Consider the following 18,983-nt stretch of genomic DNA (forward strand, 5'->3'; position numbering starts at 1 on the left):
TTCCATTGACTTAATCAGCCTCTTGTATATATTTCTTAAACAATTTCAGCCAGAGTAGTTTTAGTGTATACCACCTCTACGGAGCAAGCAGACAGCTTCAGCTTTCAATGGACCTTTCTGACATCTGAAAGCATCATTGCCTGAATTTAAAGAAAAGTCGTATGGAAGACTAGAATGAAGTAGTCCTGATAAGACCAACAATATCACTATTGGATATTGAGACCTATTAGGACATTATCCAAGACATCAAGAAGTTAAGGCAGGAATAGAAGTAGTATTAACATATAAGTGTGGCAGAAAGTGTTCAGTTCTCCCAGACAGTATAATGACCAAGTTACAGAACCTCCCATTAAAGGAACAGGGACATTAAACCAAAGATGAGGGCAAGAGGAGCTTCATATTACCAACAGAGGACCATGCTAAGGGACAAGAGGAGGAAAGGCATTTAAAATAGACCCAATCAGCACAGCTATTCCAGAAGAGTTAGAGACAACTCACTCAACCAACTTTCAATAACTTCCTTTTATATATGCCAAAAAACACTTATTCCAGCCCATTCTATCAGACTCCATAGACCTCAGATATCCTTTTAGTAGCGTTTTGATAGGGCAGTATGCCCTGTCCCCTGAAACACAAGTTCTAACTTGAGCTCCCTTTAACTGTTCATTTGAGCACTGAGAGCTCAGGTGACCTATAGTCAAGAGATTGGGGTCTTGGAGACAGACAGGAGTAAGACGCTCAAACAAAGGCTTTATATAAGGGCCTGGGTACTCTGCAGCAACCTGAACATGAATTCTACTGTAAGGCTGCTTAACTCTAAAAAATTAAGTGACAAGTTTAACTATGAAACTGAACACAATCAGAACTATCACCTGTCCCCTTCCAAGTTACTTAGTATTGATTTCCATTTATTTTATGCAGTGCTTCCAGTTCTAGTTTGACATGCTGAAGATTCATATGAACTGTACACCATATAAGTTGTCAGAGTCAAAGCTGAAGGTTTGGATAGTTAAGCAGTGGACAAATGGAGCTTTTAGCATCTGAGAACATGTGGAAGGCAGTTCAGAACTATGGGATGAGAATACTAGCTGATTTTTTCTGCTAACGTTATTTAGCAAATTAGTTATCTTTAGGTTTCGAGTTAGTTTTCATCATTGATATCAACAAGGCAGTTCACCATCCTCACAGCTATTGTTTCATGGTATCTGCAAACTCCGGAAGACCGCACTGCATCAGTTTACATGGTCCATATTTTCAAGATTCTAACCCATATGGCTGTGAAAATAATTTTCAAAAATGGACTTTGGGACTCAGTTTTGCAGCAAAGGGTGTGTCATGATCATGGAATACCTGTGTCCCTGCATCCGTCTTAATTATTGTAAGAAACTCAAACAACAGGAAACGAAGTATGGAACCCATTCCTCAGCAAAGAGTATCCCAAAAAACAGCCCCTGATTCTAGAAAGTGTCTGCAGAACACATGAAACAGAGCGCAGTCTACTACAATTAATTTAAGTTAGATGTGATATTGTGGATATTTTTGCCACCTCCAGGAATACTCTTAAGTTTTGAGATATGCATGTAACTGACCTGGCACCCATTAGTTCATTCAGACCTACTATACCCATGCTGGCCCTTGCTAAGCCCATCTATGCAATCTGTTTGGTGAAGGGAAAAATTGCGATATACTGTGCTCAAGGCCTGCCACTTAGGTAGCTGACTAGTTAAATCACTGTGGATATCTCAATGAAAGCTTCTGCTCAGTACAGAACAGTAGTCAATATGAACAAGATGTTTGGATTGCATGAGCGAGATTATATAATGCATTTATAAACACCAAAGGGATGCGTTTGCCTTTAAAAACTATTCTAGTTTGGTCCCTATTTCTGCAATGGGGTAACCAGAGAAACATACAAGAAATAGGAACACTTTTGGTGCAGGTTTTGGAATTTCTGCTTCAGTTAATACCTTTGTTGTTGCAGGGGCACTATGATATCAGCAAGAAGAATGTCATATTACCAACAGAGGACCTAGCTGAGGGACAAGAGGAGGAAAGCCATTTAAAACTGATCCAATCAGAGAAGGAGCCAGTCAGAAGAGAAGTGAATATTAAATAATTCTATAAATGTTTTACTCTGGCTGACAGCCATCAGCCAAAATACAGGAATTTCATAATATAGGGTTTTGAAAAAATGTCTGAGTATGATCAATACATCCAAGAAGTGCAAGGAACTGTACATTCCCCATTTCCCCCAAGCTGTACAGTTACTCATATCTGAAACTCAGACTGGCTAAGAAATCCATTTCAGTACTAGATTATATAATTTACAGTCTTCCATCCCCACCCAGCACTAGCAGGCAATTAAAATTCTCATTTGTGTAGCATGGAGATACAATGTATCATTTAGGAGAATGAAGCAAAGAAAAAAATATGCCCTAGGTTTAGAGATTAGGATACGATTCTGTGACTTTCCAGGACCTCTGCGACTTCTTCCAGGGCAGGGCTGAAGCAGCTGTCAGCTGCAGGGCTACTGGAGCAGTGACTCCAGGGCTGAAGCAGCAGTGAGGGTTAGGTCAGCCCCAGTGGGGCAAGAGCAGTGGCTGGGATTGGGTCAGCCCCCGGGGAGCTGGAGCAGCTGCTGGAGGTCAGTCCCCAGAGTTCTGTTAGTTGTCCCCACCAGGGAATTTTTACTAAAAGTCAGGGACAGGCCACAGGCTTCCATGAACTTTCGTTTATTGCCCATAACCTGTCCCTGACTTTTTTAGTAAAAATATCAGTGACAGAATCTTACATGCATACTTTCTAAGGTTAACTCATAGTTTAGAGATTTTTTGCTAGATTAGTATGGCCCCAGAACAACAGTAATTTAGAGAGCAGAATATGTAAATTTATGCTAAAGGACAGCAACTGTCCACCCACATTACAAAGAGTAGTCAAGGATTGATGATTTGTCATTGACACTTTAGCCCCCAAAAGCCTCCTTGCTCCCCACTGTCCACACAGGATTTCCTTTGTTTACTGACACCCTGTGGCAGATGTAAAGAGAAGGTCAAATTCTAGTACAGAGGGTGAAAAACAAAGGCTGAATCAGACACATTGAAACAGAATTTCTCCAAGCCTATGCTGAGGTTATATTTTAGACCAAGAGACCCTTCCGATCAGCTTCTATTGAAGATGTCAAATCCCACTTTAAGGGCAGTGAACCATTTCAGTCCTGAGGGCCTAAAACCTACCATAGAACTCAATCCAAGCACTCTGAAGGAAAAAATCATCCTACTTTGCTGAGACCACACACATTTTGAAAAAGTCATCTTAACTAGCATAGATCTGCTCCTCCATGCCAGCCAATGAACATCCAGTCTGCATTCCCAAAATACTGACAGCCTAGATAGGTTTATCCAAGACCTGTGAATCCAATCCATGCCATTCCTAGTTGGTGAATGTGTCATGAACAGAAGAGCCAATGGCCTATTCAGAGAAGGAATCTTCCCCTTCAAAACACACAGTAATTCAATACTGAAGAAATTCACCATGGATCCATCATTTCTAATTAACTATTGTCCAGGATTAAACCTCTGAACTTGCTCATAAATGGAAGGAGTTAGCCAAAAGACTAACTACAAGCTCATCAACAGTTATCCACGAAATGCTGCTGTCCACCAAAGAGGAGTGGTAGGGATTATGGGAAAATATGCTAAAATATTTATATCCACCCTTCAGAGATGCACCCAAAGAGGAGTGATCGGAAACTATACCTCAGCCACTAGACCCCTCACCTGTAAAGTCCCACGTGGATCAGTTTTCTTTCCGGTCCTATTCAACATCTACATGCAGCTGCTAGTCTTACCACTCATCATAGACTCGAGTGCCAGCAATACACAGATAATAGGGATCTACTCATCCATCCCCATGTACAACTATTACACCCAAAAACATGCTAAAACATAAAGGTTGCAAAGTCAAGCACTGAAAAGTTAGGAAATGCCAGAATTAAGGCTGCCTATGAAGCCTTAATTCCACCCCTCTGTGTGTACGCATTATGAAACAGTCTTCAATTACTTGATCATATACTCACCCTTACACCCTCCCCCACACCCTCCCCCCAGATCCCTGCCTCAATGCACAGAATGGACCTGTTCTGGGGAGGAATGAGGGTTGTGCAGTAAAAGACTTAGTTGCCAGAGCCCTGCTTCATTTGTTGCAAAAAGTTGGAAGGTGTGTAGCTCTTATATAATACTTCTCATTAGTGGCTCTCAAAGTGCTTTACCAAGGAGGTCGGTGGTATCATCATCATCATCTCCATTTTACATATGGGGAAATGGAAGCAGAGGAAAATGAGGAATGCACATTGTATTACATGACTTGTCTAGCATCACATAGGAACTCTGTGGCAGAGGAAGAGATAGAATCCAGTTCTTCAGGGTGGCATTCAACTACCAGAACCATCCTCTCTCTTCCTGCAATCCCCTGCCTCATCTCTCTTCCAAGAGAGGTAGTGTGGTCTAGTGGATAGACACATTAAGTCAGGATATGTGGGTTCTGTTCCTGGCTCTGCCACTGACCAGCTGTGTGCCACTGGGCAAGTCACTTCTCTTGGTGCCTCTGTTTCCTCATCTGCCTTGCTGATTTAGGGAGAATGACAGGGTTAAAAAAATCTAGTTCATACCTGTGGCTTCTTATTGCTAGACGTTACAGGAAAGACAAGATGGTACCTATGAGTTGTAACAAAATAGTGCCATGAGACAAGTTTCTTACACTAAGCTATTTTGTCCATGAAATAGCAACCCTCTATTTTAAAACTACTAAATAAAATGGAGTAGCATTGGAAAATTAAAACATAGTAAAAGAAGGGAATATTCCAACCTTGAGGATGAGTGTCTGAAGCAACTTGTCTAGATTTTAACCATGGTCTCCAAGGAAAGTATCTGAAACCTTATGTTTAGACCAGACCATCCTCTCCAACAGGACCTGAAAGCATCATTGCTACTGTGGGTACCAATTTCAAGTTAACACAACAAGGAGTCTGGTGGCACCTTAAAGACTAACAGATTAATTTGGGCATAAACTTTCGTGGGTAAAAACCTCACTTCTTCAGTTGAATTTCAAGTTAGCTTCTCAAGAAAAACATTTAAAACACTCACCTACCCTACTTGACCCTTCTTATAAAAAGATCCTCCCATCTTCTCTGGGTTGTGTAAAAGGCAGTAAAGCGAAGATAGAGGAGCTGCTCCAAACCACACTGTTTTTTCCAATCTGCAGGTAGTCAGATAACAGCAATTTTTCACAGAACTGATCACTCCTAATTAATCTTCTCAGTGCTCCAGTGAGTTAAGTATTAATAACCATTTTCTTTGTGAAGAGGAAGAAAGAGGTTAAGTGACTTGCCCAAAGTCACACAGCAAATAACTATCAGACTGATAGTTTAACCTAAACCACTACTGTGAATCTGGCAGGTCAGCCAGCCTCTGTGTAATATGGGCCTGATGCCATCACAACATTATACAACACATTATCTGAGAGAGATGACAGACATGTAATCACAACTGCCCCATTTTTAAAAGACAGCATAATTAAACATTTATGGCAGCTTGAGAATCACAGATCTGGGCCTGTTTCCAATTTTGTCATAGTCTCAGTGCCTTTGGTTGCATGCCTAAGTGCTTCAACTGCCCTATCAGTAGAGTGGGGACAATACAGCAGTTTATTTCATAAGCTGGTGTGTGGTTTCACTAAATAAGTGTGAGGATAGGATATTAAATGCAATTGTTGGACTAGAGGTGGACAGAATTCTGGCCTCCTAGCCCTGTTCACACTTCCTAGGCCAGAGCTCATGGAGGGTTGTAGGGTCAACATCTTCAACAGCCTCATGGAAGCATTAGCAGGAGGCAAGGTGAACCATAACTCCCCTGTAGCAGCTACTGGCATTGATTACATAAAAGAGTACTGTTTGTAAACTACTGCTGTATTTAGCAGAGTGCCCTTTTTAAAACAAACAAGCCAACCACATTTCTCATGCTATTTGTGCTCTTCACTTATTCTTTCCCACCCACATGTTCAGTTTCTCAGCTGGAAACAAGTAGACCACAGGACTTACACTATGCAACTCCAGCTACAGCTATATTATTCATGGAGTCAACATACCTTAGGTCGAGTTACCGCAGAGTCTATACCACGGGGGGGGGGGGGGGGGGGTCGAGGGTCGACAGCAGAAAAACTCTCCCATCTACTTCTCATTGGGGGTAGAGTACAGGGGTCAACTGGAGAGCAATCTGCTGTCGATTTGGCAGGTCTTCACCAGACCAGCTAAATCGACCACTGGTGGATTGATCTCAGAGCATCGATCCTGGCTGTAGTGTAGACTTGCCCAAGTGTCTCCAAAATGCACTCCCAAAGTGCTCTGTAAGCCAATGGTCTACAGTCTAGAGTTAGGGAACCTGTAGCCTAAGCTAAAAAGTATTGTGGTTGGATGTTCAACAGCAACATCATTAGGAGGATCCCTCTACTAGACTTGATGTTTCCCATAAACAGCTGGAAATGGGTGCTGTCCCATTCAAGTATTTGGAGGACTAAGGAAGTTGTGTGTAAGAGAGTCATGCATAGTACTCCAAATATAAATAATGCTGTGAAGTTGTACAAGATTTGCTGTGCATGGCTGAAGTGATTTAGCAGGCCAAACATTCGAGACATGTCAGTGAGGGCTATTCCCAAACATACTTCAATTTTCTATCTCCTGCTACTTTTAAACAGCAAGACTGATGAAAGCTTGAGCTAAAAAACAAAAAAACAAAACAAAAAAACAAAAAGTGAACCTATGAGCAGAGGCCAGTGCTCAAAAATTTCATCCTGAAGAAGCAATAGTTTCAGAAAGTTATGACTGCTTGAAGACAAGTGTTTCTGTCCTAACCACCTATAGTACTCCTTATAGTTAAGGTTGCTAACACCCTCACTGAGCTAAAGCCTATGTGTAGAAACTTGAATTCATTAACATTTGTGATGCATGGAGTGATTCTTGGATAGAAGTATTAATGTTTAGGATAGTACTGAGTAGGGTGGATAAAAACTTAATTTTTTTTTAAGTCAAGGGATTTTTTAATTTAATTTTTGTTTTTAAATAAAATGTAAGTTTAGGCCTTAACATAGGGTATTATTTTCCAATTTAATCTGTTAATGTCATTTAATAGAAGTACAAAAAATTCTGAAGTGTATGGCAGCAAACCACAGAACTGGTGAAAGTCACGGGCTAAGCTCCTGGAACCAATCTGCTGAAGTGCTAAACCAGCATTTGACAGAGTTATTCTCTTCTGCAGGTACCGAGAGAATACTTTCTTCATTTTCATTTTTTCCAACTAGTTCAGTTCAATGACTTGTTCAAAGTTAAATAGCCATTTGGGGGTTGAAAAAGCAGGAAAGCTTGTTTTCCTCTTCCCAACTGTCAGGGACCTGATCCTTACACATCACCCCACTGGGGTTTTGAGAACAACACTCAAATCAGGTCCAGTCACTCCAGTAGGGGCACTCTATAGCACTTCACTAGTGATGAGTTCTCAGCCTTCCAGCTAAATCTTTCTGCATACTTCCTACCTTTCAGGGTCCCATGGGACAAACAAAACTCAGGAGTAGCAAACACACAACAACAGAGAAGGAGAGACACAGATAGCTCAAACAGGAACATTAGCCTCTACTCCCTCAGAGGGGCCCTAGCCAAGTCAGAATTCAACTCAAAGTCCACTGAAGTTATAGAATACAGCACCCCTTATTCTTAGGGGAGTTGGATTCTTTTTTAGGCAAGCTTTTAGGCTCTGCTCACCACCAGGCCTCTTCTCAGGAGCTGGGAAGCTCAGCACTCTGTTCCCTCACACAACTGCCCTTCCTCATTGAGTTTCCTCCTTTTAAACTCCTCCTCCATTCCTGGCAGGACTTGCAGGTGCAGAAGGGCAAGGCTACTCCTGCCCAGAGCAGTTCCTTAAACCTTTCCAGGTTGGTGCAGGGTTTATACACCTCCATCACACAGACTATGATTAAAAACTAATTGTGTGAGGGTGCAATCTACTAGTTTTAAAGTGTTGGAGGACAGAGAGACCAGAAAGCATCAGTTCAACTCACTACCTACAGAAAAAAAACAGTTCAGGTAAACTGTTTAATAAAATCAGTTTTAAACACAAAACTTGTTTTGATAAAAAAATTTCTTGTGTCCATTAGTGTTAAGGTACTTTTATTTAATAAAATAATTAAATGCTGTTTTTGTGCATTGTTAATTGAGTTTTACTTCCCCTCAGAAAAGAGCTTGACACAAATCACATTTAGTAAATAAGTACTTCATTTTTAAACATACTAAAGTGTAAAAATTAACAATCTGAATAAGTGTACACTAAGCTATATAGTTGCTTAAAAGTGTGTATGATGTATCACTCTGTTAGCAAAAAAGCACCAAGTTTAGCATAAAGGTTATATTTAGTTGCAAATCAACACATTATAGGTTGGTAACCAGTAAGAATCCAACCTCTCTTTAGGAAACCAAGATTTACAAATGCAAAACAATAAAAATAAATGTAAAGCAAGGTTTCCTGCTTGCTGATTTAAACCTGATTAAAAACCAGTGATTAAAAAAACAAACAAACAAAAAAACCCACCAATCCACTACACCCAATCAGGACCCCATGTATCCCACAATCCTGCAGCCATAAAACATTTAGGCGAAACCACCCCTGGCTGCAGAACTCTGTTCTAGAATCCAAGCCCTCAACCTTTTTTTGTCAGAAACAATGGCAGTGGAGAAGCGTTCCAAATATAAAGTTAACTAAAGCAGCATTGTCTTCCTGAATTTACTGGCAGCGTGAAACAGTATTTCTAAAGAGGGTAAACTAACCCATTCATCTGAATTCATTTTATTTCAGCGTTAATATGCAAATTTCAAAATCAGCATGTTTAGTTATATCACTGACTATTTTAGTTTAAGTCTCCCGCTGGTATGTTTATCCCACAATCCCAGACAACCTCTCCTTAAGACAAAAGCTCCAGCTTCCTCAACATCCTCTATTCAGTTGTCAAAACTTCCAGTTCCATTTTCTCCTCTAACCCCAACATCTACATGCTGATGTGGAGCAACTTAAAATTAAGACAGTATTTATTCTATAATGACTAGTTCATATTTACAAGACATGGAACTGCAAAACTGGTAATCTAATCTGGATTGTCCTGCTAGACCAGGGGTAGGCAACCTATGGCACGCGTGCCGAAGGCAGCACAGCACACAAGCTGATTTTCAGTGGCACTCACACTGCCTGGGTCCTGGCCACCGGTCGGGGGGGGGGGGGGGGGGGAGGGGGGCGGCACTCTGCATTTTAATTTAATTTTAAATGAAGCTCCTTAAAAACATTTTAAAAACCTTATTTACTTTACATACAACAGTAGATTAGTTATATATTATACACATAGAAAGAGACCTTCTAAAAACGTTAAAATGTATTACTGGCACACAAAACCTTAAATTAGAGTGAATAAATGAAGACTCGGCACACCACTTCTGAAAGGTTGCTGACCCCTGTACTAGACCAACTGCTTGAAGATGAAACAAGCATCTTCAGGATGGGGAAATTTATGTACAGGAATGCCAAAGCATATGTGCACTCAGTTCTTGCAGGGCACTATACAGCTCTGTAGTGTGGATATACTTTTGTTAAGGAAGCAGTTGGAATCAGTACTCTTGTGATCGTAGCAGTAGGGCAGGTATTCTCAAACTTCATTGCACTGTGACCCCCTTCTGATAAAAATTATTACATGACTCCAGGAGGGGAGACTGAAGACTGAGCCTGCCTGAGCCCCGCCACCCGGAGGGGTGGAGGGGCAAAGTCCAAGCCCCACTGCCTTGGGGGGAGGGAGAGGGGAGGCGGAAAGAGAGCGGGAGGCCAAAGCCGAAGCCCAAGGGCTTTAGCCCCAGGCAGAGGGCCTGTAACCTGAGCCTGCCAGCAAGGGCTGAAGCCCTGGGGCTTGGGCCCTGGACCCCAGGAAGTCTAAAAACAGCCCTGGCAACCCCATTAAAATGGGCTCACGACCCACTTTGGACTCCCAACTCAGTTTGAGAACTGCTGAGCTAGGGCTTATAATGAAAAGGAGGTGGGGAGAGGGGAGGAAGGAGACAGCATAGAAGACATTAACACAAACAAAGCACTAGCATCAGCACAGGATGTGTTTAACTTGCCCTACCCCGCTTTGTACCAGCACCGATTACTAGTATCATGGGTGTGCTTCCACACATCCTTGTGAAGTTGGCTGGTCTGCAGAGGGCAAGAACAGCACTACTGCACTGGAACTCATGTATAAACAGCAGCATTTGGTATGGAGAAAAATACTACACAAGTCTTCTAGGCATTTCTTTCTGCCACTGGCTATGTGACACCAGCACCCTTTCTTGAGAGGCAGAAAAAGTGATAGGCCTCCGCAAAGAAGCTTGCTACACCAGGTGACAATATATCCAGATTTTTATAGCTCTTAAAAATAAAGTTACACATTTGATTTCTAGAGGTGTTTTATTCTCTGCATATGCTTAAGTAGTGCAGTTATACTATGTTTATACAATTTGATCTTTCTAGTGCTGCGTCATTCAGTGCACACATGATACATGGAGATGTGTGTTCATGTTTGATATCTCCCAGCTGGGACGGGGGAGGGGAAAAAAGTGCCAAGAGTCTACATGCTTAGGAAAGTAAAGCAGCTACCTCAAGACCATGGCAACAAGTTTTACTACAGAAAAAGCAAACCAATTGAGTCAACTCAATAGCAGAACAAAAGAAAAACAAAAAACCCAACCAACCAACTTCAAAAGACAGTAATTGGAGTTAGAACAGCAAGCAAGATTAAAGAAGCAAGATTTGGGGAAGGAGTACAGTACAGGTGGATGGAGCACAAGTGATAAGAATTTTGTTTTTTAAAGCAATCATATGACCTACTACATAGATTTCAGTTTGCCATTACACTGGCTTGACTTTGCAACAAACAAGCCATTAAACAGGAGGGGCATTAAGGCGAGAGGGTTTTTGTTAAGGACTGACAATGCTCAGAGCTGGGAAGGTCATGAAGGAGACAACATAAGCTGCTGGAGGAAAGGATGATTTAATAATTTGACCGACAGTTGAGACAAGTGAAATGACTTTAGGAGCCACTACATAGCCGTGCAACAACTGGTGTTTTTTTTTTAAATACATAAAGTTTTGGCTCCATGGAGGCAGGAATTTTTTTTTTTTTTTTTTTTTTTAAATTCCTACTATTCCTAACATTAGTTCAGCTCTACTGGTGTTAGCATTATTAGGAGCTCTACTATAGACAGGATGCCAAGTAGCACAAGTAATTGTAGAAATGCCAGTATAGGCCAGCTATCAATCATCATGTCCTGCTCTTAATCAGTCTAGATCGGGGGTGGGCAAACTACGGCCCATGGGCCACATCCGGCCCGCAGGACCGTCCTGCCCGACTCCCGAGCTCTTGGCCCAGGAGGCTAGCCCCCAGCCCCTCCCCTGCTGTCCCCCCTCCCCCGCAGCCTCAGCTCGCCTCACCACCAGCGCAACGCTCTGGGCGGCGGGGCTGTGAGCTCCTGGGGCAGCACAGCTGCAGAGCCCGGCCTGACCCGGTGCTCTGTGCTGCGCGGTGGCGGCAGTGTGGCCTGCTGCCAGCCACCGGTGCTCCAGGCAGTGCAGTAAGGGAACAGGGGGGGTTGGATAGAGGGCAGGGGAGTTTGGGGTGGTGGTCAGGGGGCGGGGGTGTGGATGGTGGTTGGGGGGGGGATGAGGGGGTTGGATGGGGCAGCCAAGAAGGAGGGGGAGTTGGATGGGGCAGCAGGGGGCAGTAAGGGGCAGGGGTTCCAGGGGCAGTCAGGGGACAGGAAGAATGGGTGGTTGGATGGGGCAGGGGTCCCGGGGGGCGGTCAGGAATGAGAAGAGGGGTTGGACGGGGCAGCGGGGGTCCAGGGGCAGTCAGGGGACAGGGAGTGGGGCGTTGTGGATGGGGCAGGGGTCCCAGAGGGGCCATCAGGGAATGGGGGGGGGGTTGGATGGGGCAGGAGTCGCATCGAGTTTCGTAAATTGTATGGAGGGCCGGGCCACGACCCCCTCCCCTAACCGGCCCTCCATACAATTTACGAAACCCCATGCGGCCCTCAGGCCAAAAAGTTTGCCAGCCCCTGGTCTAGATCATGGCTAAAACCATCTTACCAATACTAGAGCTGCTACCAGTGGGAAGTTTATTTAGTGCAGAGAGAGGTCTAGAGCTGAAATGCTATTTGGTAAAGCTCCTCATGCCCAGACCTCACTTTTGCTTCCCCCAGTGCTAAATACATGATGAGGAATATGAATGCAGACACAACCTGCATTCAGTATTACCTATCTGTTCAGTACTAGAATAAAAGCAATATTTGTAGTTCTGCATTAGGTAAATTCATTCTTAACTTTTGATTAAACTGCTACACAGCAACAACTGAAGTATCTAGAAGTAACACTTTCTAGAACAGGTATTCCAGAATAATGGTAAGAAATGTCCCAATTAGTTCAGAAAGTAACCTAGTAGACAAATTGTGCAACTATTGTTCAACCAAAGAACACAAAGCTAAAAAGGAACATTTTAATCCATGTATCCTATCACAAACAAATAGTAATTAACATTAATAGTTAATGAAATATAAAGTCAGTTTAAGTAATGAGGGTATGCTTTCAAATTTTATTCACAGTTGAAGTGTGAAAATCTGAGGATTAGGAAATGGGGCTAAACATACCCAAGAAACTTCCTGGTCAAGCAAACTAGGACCTGTTACTGTACCTGTAATGTGAACATCAAGTGACACCAGATTAATTCTAACTCTGTTCCAAACAAGATTCTCAGTTATGCATTTTAAAACTGGCTCTAAAGGCTGAAGCCTTTGCTCTGACCAAGGCTTAAGTACATAGATTTTAACCATAGAGTATCTGGAACATTCACTCTAAAGAGATACTGAAGATCGAGGGTGCTTCTAAAAGTGTGCATGATTTGGCAAATATTCTATCACTCCAGAAAATTCTTATATCCTAGCAAATAAAACTAATTCTAATACAACAGGACAGTATCTAAAGATAAACTGATCTGAAGTCCTAGGAACAAATGTTTATTTATATAAAAGATAAATTGCTTGCAAACCCAAAAGTTTTTCCTTAATTTAAGAAAAAAAGGAGCCAAGGTTTCAGGTTCTTGAATAAAAAGACAAGCTTCAATACTTGAGCTCTCTCATCTATATATTTCACATTAGACAATGATCGACAATCTATGCATAAACTTGGAAGGTTGTTTTTTTAAGAGGGTTGGGTTTTTTTGGTAAATGTTGATTTCATCATACACAATCAACAAAAGTTTATAGATAGGAAAAATGCCGCTTGAGAACTTTGTTTGACCTAAGAACAACAACTTTGTATAGTTTGACGTGTGATGTGACAATTTATGTTTTAACAGCTATTAATTAAACATTAACTTTTTGAATCTCAAGTCTACCATCATTAAATAATTGCCTGATACACCACATTTTCTTACAACTGTGAAAATTTAAATTGATAACAAGCTTCAAAAAACATGGGTGTTATCGGTCAAAATTATAAAAAAAAATAAAGAAATATCAAGCTCAGTCAAGTCTACCTATATCTAATGGCATATTTACCATTGACTAGTTTCGACTATTAGACCAGAGACTGTCCACATGCTGTAGTATTAAGGCCTTCTATCAGGCTCCAATTCAAAAGCGATACCACAAAATCATCATATTCCAGGAAAGGCACACGATAACCCACCACAGGCAGGGAAATCTTGTTATTTGTTTGCAAAGCTTTTCTATACATGAATTTGATTTCCCCCACCTCCGTCATCCCCGACTAACTTAACCCTCATCCTGAAAGCTAGTGGCATGATGTAAACCCTCATTCCCTGTTACATTAAAGTTTGCTTTCTAAATTATTTCTACCAAAATAATGTATTAGTAACAAGCACAATGTTTATCCTGTTTTAGTTACTACCTGGCTAATTTTCAGCAGCCTATTATTTACTGGAAGATACCTATTACTCTACCCTATTGCCTATGCACGGTTGTTCACTGTAGTACAAGTTTTACTGCTTTATCTCAAGTGGCTTAAGTGATGTGCCTTCTAATACTTCGCTTAAAGAGATGTCAGTCTAATAGGCCTCATTTTCAAGAAGCTTTTTCTGGCTTCAAATGCAGCTATCTTCTTTAAATGCCACCATATTATTTGTATTTGTGCCCTCCTGTATCACCCAAAATAATTCCTCTCCATCACTGGTATTAATTTATAAATATCTGAAAGGCAGTCAGTCACACACCCCTTCTCTCCAGTTGCTATTTATCCATTAGCACACATCTTCTAATTTTTTTCCCATTAAATACCTACCTCCCAATTTTATCATCTTCCAATCTCACTTCCACTTGCTGATATCTTTCTAACAAAGATGAGTCCATAGATGAATGCAGTATTCTGGGTGCAGTGTCACCAAGAATATACAGAGATGTATTATCATCACCTCTCCTGCTCCATGACTTGACATATGTCTGCATCTGCAGCCCAGAAACTAAATTGGATTTTTAAAAATCCCGCCATGCTGTATTACATTATTTGTGTCTAATTTACTGCCCATTAACACACTCATATTTTACCAGTTTCTTGCTTTCAATTAGTTTTGTTTCCATACACCCGCACCCTCAGATGTAGGTCTGCATTTTCCCCCAGACATGAATTTAGTTTTAAGAGTCTGTATACGGGATGGGTTGATTCCATGAAGGAGTAGTCCACACTGGAAATCAAACTATAGCTAAAATGGATAAACTGCCACCTGATTAACATGTGTAGCAGTGAAACATGGTTAACATTTTAACTTTTGACAAATTTAAAAAAAGTTATTCTTGTTCAAAAATACACTTCAAATGAAGAAAGCCTACTCTGGCTCAATCTCTTGGAGTCAATGAAACCAGTAGGCTTTTCCTTAAACACTAAACTACAGTTAAACTTAGAGAGTTCTAGTGTCAGGAACATATGTAAATCTGATGCAGGACATTATTTTCAAATAGCTTTTGTATCACAATAGTGATATCAGTAAGAGTCACATTAAGTCTCAGCTTTTCTTTTTGGGGGAAAAAAGGGTCAGATTGAAAGCTGGCATTCAAGGAGGATGTGAAGTTAAATGTCTATCCAGCCATTTCTATCTGTTTTGCTCTCTGCGTTTACTTGCCTTTACTCTGTCCATGTGCTTGGTTCTACATTCAAGCAATCTTTCAGCTTCACAACTACACAAACTACTATACCTGAAAGCACACTATGTTCTAGCAGATCTTAGATTATAACAAGTAGTACATGGCACTATGATTGATAAGAACTATGTTAATAACATGAACATAAGACTAGCCATACTAAGTCAGATGTATGGTCCATCTAGCCCAGTATCCTGCCTTTTGCCAGTGCCAGATGCTTCAGAGGGAATGAACAGAACAGGGCAATTATTGAGTGATCCATCCTAAACCTCTGACTGCCAGAAGCTGGGACTGGATGATGGGGACACCCAGAGCATGGGGCTGCATTTCTGGCCATCTTGCCTAAGAGCCACTGATAGACCTAGTCTCCATGATCTTATCTAATTTTGTTTTGAACCCAGTTATACTTTTGCCAGGTGATGTTGCAAAGGCCAACTAGTTCCACAGGTTGACTATACGTAGAGTGAAGAACCTGGTTTTAATTTTAAACCTGCTGCCTATTAATCTCATTGTTTACATAACACAAGAACCAGGGGTCATCCAAACAACTAACATTCCCTATTCACTTTCTCCATGCTATTCGTGATTTTACAGATTTTTATCAGACCCCCTCCCTTAGTCTTTTTTCTAAAATGACCAGTCCCAGTCCTTCTACTCTCTCCTCGTACGGAAGCTGTTCCCTATTCCTAATCGTAGGTTGTCCTTTTCCAATTCCAATACATATTTTTTGAGATGGGACAACCAGAGCTGCATGTAGTATTCAAAGTATGGATGTACCATGGATTTATGTAGTGGCATTATATGTTGTGTCTGATCATCGATACCTTTCCTAACGGTGTCTAACATTGTTAGCTTTTTTGACTGCTGCTACATGTTGAGTGAATGTTTTCAGAGAAATATGACTCCAAGATCTCTTTCTTGAGTGGTAACTGCTAATTTTGACCCCATCATTTTCTATGTATTAGTTGGGATGTTTTCCAATGTGCATTACTTTGCACTTAATATTGAATTTCATCTGCCATTTTGTTGCCCAGTTTTGTGAGATCCTTTTGTAACTCTGCAGTCAGCTTTGGACTTAACCATGTGTGAACTCTGCCACTTTGTTTACCCCTTTTTCCACATTCCAACATATAAAATTTTACTGACCTGCAGTCAATCACTAGTCTCAAGGAATATCAGCAGTATGCCTATTCCTAAGAGTCTAGTGCCTGTCATTTACAGGCAATCTTAGGAAAGTTTCCTAAAACCTCCCCACCTTTTTAGTCACTATATTGAAATATGCTCATTTTCACCTTTACACTCGCATGAATATTATACAAATTACTGACCTGCAGTCAATCACTAGTCTCAAGGAATATCAGCAGTATGCCTATTCCTAAGAGTCTAGTGCCTGTCATTTACAGGCAATCTTAGGAAAGTTTCCTAAAACCTCCCCACCTTTTTAGTCACTATATTGAAATATGCTCATTTTCACCTTTACACTCGCATGAATATTATACAATAAATGGGAATTTGTACAGTCAGTAAATGCACATATCTTTAGAACAATGAACATCTTGCTTTCCAGAATTTTTTTTGGAAGAGTTCATAGTGAACCTGGAATCAGAGATTGACCAGATACCTCAGCCTCCACTTCCAAATACCAATACTTTCTGGAACCCCATGTTCAAAACCCAGGAAGGATGACTTAGCCCATTCATTCTTCTGAGGGAGATAATTGCAGAAGACTGAATTTTACTGTGAATTGAGTCTTCTGGGTAAGATCTTAGAAAAGTACTCCTGTCTGTTCAGCATGGACATTAAGAATCCTTCACCCTACCCCCACCAACTATACAAGCATCCTTTACTAAAGACAACCCTCTTCTCACTATTGTAAAATTTTGTTGCTTGCAGATGTGTTGCCCCCCTCCCTCCACCCAAGAAACAGACAGCAGCTATATTATTAGTCACCAAGATAACGTGTCATTTTGTAAGCTGTAGGAACTGAACACCTGGTAAAAGAAGTTAGCAAATGTGTAGATGCAGTCAAATTCAGAACTTTGCCTTCTGGTGTAAAAATAATAATAAAGCTATTATGGAGTTTATACACCTCTACCTCGATATAACGTGACCCAATATAACACAAATTCGGATATAACTTGGTAAAGCAGCACTCCGGGGGGAGGGGCTGCGCACTCCGGTGGATCAAAGCAAGTTTGATATAACGCGATAAGATTTTTTGGCTCCCGAGGACAGCGTTATATCAGGGTAGAAGTGTAGAAACTTGGGGTGATGGGAAACAACAAATATTCTCATCTTTTGAGCCATGCATAATTTTCTCTAAGTACAGTATTTGCAACATGGTTTCATATTACATTCCAATGTTTTCAGTTAAGTGTGTCTTGAACTGAAGTCAGCCACTTTGTGCCTAGTTTTCCAATAATCTTGATAGCACTATTAATTAGCAGTAGTATCAATCCTCCTCCTTATACACATTACAAATATAGCTGAATGCTGTACTGGGTGATATGCAAGAGAGATTAATGTCACTGGTCTCAGTAAGCACATTGCAAAAAATTGTTACTAGACTCCCTATCTATAGACAATTTGGTTATGTGTGCTAAAACAGGAGTTGCCAGATGGAAGTAAAGACAATTCCACTAATTGCACATTTGCATAGCCAAAGCAGCCAAGTTCTTCCAACCCGACAAGAAAGGGCTATTATATGGCAGGATGGAAAAATATTTGTCCACACAAAACTGATTGCCACAAGCACCTGAATACCATTCATTTAAAGAGACTAGTTAACGAAGTCATGCTCTTAAAACTGACAGCACATTTGATATCATAAAGAAATGTTACTAGAAATGTTCTATTTACAGATTACTGCTGATTTCAGGTTTTATAACTGGCTTTTGTTTCATGATTTTCTTTGGCAGAATGTTGTTTTATCAGAAACAGATGCTTATTCTCAAGCATGAGAAGTGAAGATACTTTCCTACCATAGGAAACATAGGACTTCATGTAAATTGCAGAAGCTGGGAATTCAAGGAAGAACCAGGTACCTAAAGACTCGGCCCATGCAACTTTCAGCTTTTCCAGATACAAGAACCATCAGCTAGCTATTGCTATGAAAATCCTCCAACATGTAACTGATTCACTTACTGGCATAATATACTGCTCTACATGTAGTATTAAGAGCTAATTAATAATAAAATGTAGACAAAACATGTAGACAAATCTAAGACCCCTTAACCATGAAATCTTGTTATAACAGTGCCACTGCCTTCCTTGAGCATCAGCAGATCCAGGAAAGGACAGTCACAGTTCATGTCTACTACTGCTAAGTAATCTACAATGGACATGTACTCAGATATCATACCTGGATCTCAAATAGCTTTACAAAGAAGTTAAATATTGGCCCCATTATACAAGTAGGGAAGCTGAAGCAGAGAGGTGACCTGATTTGCCATGGGATCCAGTACACCAGTGGCAGAGGTTAAACTAAGGAACAGAATCCAGGTCTCCTGAATTCCTGTCCAGCTGACAGTGCACTGTATTACACTGCCTTCACATTAAGAGCCCATCTTACCCTACCACAAAAAAATGCCTCTTGAGATATTACAGGGCTCTACTGGCCTCAGTTATGTTTACTGGTTTACAGAAGTGTCTTCGTAATCGGTGTATAGGTGTGGCGTCACTGAAATAGCAGAAACAGAGAATATATCTTTTAGCATGT

General features: G+C 41.0%; 1 protein-coding gene across 1 annotated transcript in view; it reads right to left on the bottom strand.

Annotated features, from left to right (window-relative positions):
* Positions 1-18,983, bottom strand: part of TRIP12 (thyroid hormone receptor interactor 12) — a 155,829-nt gene that overhangs the window by 133,480 nt on the left and 3,366 nt on the right. The gene's annotated exons all lie outside the window — the stretch shown is intronic.

This window comes from Emys orbicularis, chromosome 9 (assembly GCF_028017835.1).
Source record: "Emys orbicularis isolate rEmyOrb1 chromosome 9, rEmyOrb1.hap1, whole genome shotgun sequence".
Taxonomy (NCBI): Eukaryota; Metazoa; Chordata; order Testudines; family Emydidae; genus Emys; species Emys orbicularis.